The sequence below is a fragment of the Crocodylus porosus genome, unplaced genomic scaffold (genome assembly GCF_001723895.1).
Source record: "Crocodylus porosus isolate Cpor-Errol unplaced genomic scaffold, CroPor_comp1, whole genome shotgun sequence".
NCBI classification, from domain to species: domain Eukaryota; kingdom Metazoa; phylum Chordata; order Crocodylia; family Crocodylidae; genus Crocodylus; species Crocodylus porosus.
Genome location: NW_017728943.1, coordinates 20,890,219 through 20,893,337, shown reverse-complemented (window position 1 = coordinate 20,893,337; position 3,119 = coordinate 20,890,219).

Genomic DNA, 3,119 nt, shown 5'->3' with positions numbered 1-3,119 from the left:
TGAAGTGGCCGCCACATGCATCACAGTGCCAGAGCGGCTGTGTACAGCAGTTGGAGTAAGGTCAGTTTGTGGATCCAGTCCAGCCCATGGACTGGTCCCACACTCCTCATCTGACTTATGGGGCCAGCTAAGTTTGGCACCCCTGGTTTAAAGCCTTAGTTGTTAGGGTAACCAACTTTTATAGATTCTTCTCTCAAAGAAATCCTCAAGCTCTATAGTTTAAACCCCACAGTCCAGAGTTCTTCAAAAGGTGTCCTGACAAACTGAAATAAGGGGAACACTTTTTGGAACTGCAACCTTTTGTTGAGACAAGGATCGTGCTAGCCACAGACTGGCTGAGTGCTCTTTCTCTGAGGTGCTGTAGGCTTTAGGGGGAGGGTTTCTCCTGTTCTGCTAGTGCAGAGGCATGTGATGAGATAGCAGCATGCAATATGGTAAATGTTTCTTGTTATGGTAAAAAATGTGTTGCTTTAAAATATGGCCACCATGGTCTTCTACGTGGAAGCCTCCAGCCTACTTCAGGTCAGCCACAACCATCTGAAAGGGCATTTTCTTTTAAAAGCTTGTGTTGTGCCATTCTTTGACATTCTCTTCTAGTATGGATTTGTCTGAAGTCAGACCAGGTTTAATCCCAAATATACAAATAAATTGTTAGAATATGATTGGGGTTGGACTGGTTAGTTGGCTCTGCGTGCTTGTGAATATTAGGCATGCAGGGTTTAACAGATATGATTTTTATATTCTAGTTCCAGGGTTGCTTTGATTTAAAACAAGTTGATTTATATTACTGGTCAGGAAGCCTGGATTTAATCATTGTTTTCTACAACAAGTGCAATCTTGTTGATTGATAACCTTTATTCATTTAACTTCTTGAAACTTTGCACTTCTTTAGAGAATGGTAAGGGCTTGACTCTGTACGCAAACTTGCAGAGAGACAAGAGGGCTGATGGGTAGGTAATCAGGTTGTTAGATCTCAAGATCTTCAAAAGGACACTGGATGCACACCTTGCTGGGGTTATTTGACCCCAGCAGTCTTTCCTGCCCCAAGCAGGGGGGCTGGACCCAATGATCTCATGAGGTCCCTTCCAGCCCTAAAATTCTGTGAATCTGTATGAGAATCTCCATATAGTGGTGTTAATAAGGATGTTGATGAAGCTGTCGTGGGAATGTTAAGTGCCCCAGATGTGTACTGAGTGGGTAGGAACTTTCCAGGCTTAACACAAATGTCCTTCCTGCTTTTTTTACTATAGCAGGAGCCTGAACAGTGCGGTGTGTTTGTGTCAAATGTTCTTAGGTGTGTAAATTGGCGGTCAGTTGTCATGGTTCCAACGGTACAAGTGTTTCTTGATGCATCATGCAGTGTTGGGATCTGTGACAGCCCTAGAGCACAAAGCTTGCACAATTATAGGCATTTTTTAATTATGCTGTTTGGACTTGTTATTTACCTTGTTCAGTAGCAGTAGTTTACAGTAGGGCTTTCAAAGTTGCCAACCCTGTGTAGGTTCCCCTGGGCAGAAACAGAAAATTTCCCTAACATAAACAGGAGGGCACAGAACATTTTCCTCAACATGTAAACACATAAGCTTTGATTCACCTGGCAGATGCTTTCCACCCTTTGCACTTGTGTGAATGTGAACAGCAGAAACTCCCATGAAAAGCTCACTTGCAGGTTGCAGAGCACAGCTTGTACTCTCTGGTGTGTGGGAAAAATCCCTGCCCTTACCTCTAACAGAAACACATAAGAGGGATGTGGCTGTAATGCTAGTTCTTGACTCAAAGCTTTGTCTTTGTATTAATATAATATTAGTAGCCAGAGGGTATTTTACCAATCTGCTCCTCTGCATAGTTGAGCAAAGTAACTTTTGCTTTAGGCTTGTAGTCAGACTTCCAATGAAGATGATTGTTGTGGTTGTTGGAGTTGAGCAAGGGAAGCTTAGTAGTGAAAGGCTACCATAAAGCTAATCTTCCTGATGGGATAGCAGCCAATTGGCTTGCATTTAAATATGGGAAAGTAAATTAGTGGTTCCATAAAGTTATTATCAGTGGGAGTGCAGTTACTCAAATGAATGTCAGGCCTTTGGCAGTTAATATGCACTCTTCTAAACCTACTGGAAGACAAGTAACTGAAACAGAAGTGGGGAGGGCAGAGAAGATATGTTTTTCTCTTAAAAATGAAATAAAATACAGCCTGCAAAAATAAGAATCCTGAGTCTTTGAAATAGTTTCTCTAAAAACCTTTCAAGTATAAAGAATGAGCGATGACTACCATTTTAAGATTTTAATTCCAGGACTTCACAACACATTAGCTTCAAAGGTCGCATCCAAAGGAGTGTGGACATTTGGTTCCCTGGGGACAAGTAGCAGTGGCACACCTTGTGCTGCTGCTACTTTTCCCCTGAGGAACGCCTGTGCCATGCATGCTCTGGCATGCAGCAGGTTACCCCAGGTGGGGTAGGGCACGCAGCCTTACCTGGTGGCTGGGGAACCTGCAGCCATGGCACTTCTGCAGTTTTGGGTGGTGTGCGCTGCTGCCATGTGCACTGTCTTGTTTTTTTTTGTGAGGTTTTTTTTTGACCTCAGGATCTCCCAGGGCCAAAACCCCCCCACCTTGCAAGATAGAAGTCCAGGGAATGCCTGAATGTGCTGTCTGTGGTGCCACAGATGAGCATGGCTGTGTCGTATGTGGCATCACAGATTCATCTGGATGCAGTCAAAGAGTTTAAGAGAACTAGTTTGTATGTGCCAACTTTTCAGTACAATTTTTTTACTTTTTAATTTTACTATGGAGGAAACATGGCAATTCCTTCATCCCCAGAACTGGTCATACTTAGTGTTTTAGTACAGAATTAATTTTCAAGTAAGCCAGCTATGTAGTTTGAGTTGTAACATATTTTTAAATTGGTACTCTTGGCAGTATTTCTGTTGAATCTAACCTCTGTTTGGAATCAACCAAAGAAGAATATTACGGAGAGGATCCCACAGCTCCTCCGGCCCACAGACCACTACCCCATGCTCCTTATTCATGTGGGCACCAATGACAGGGCTCGGAGCACCCCCAGCCAGGTCATGAGGCGCTACAGGTGTAACCCAGCGTAAGGTGGCAAAGGGCTGCAGCAAGG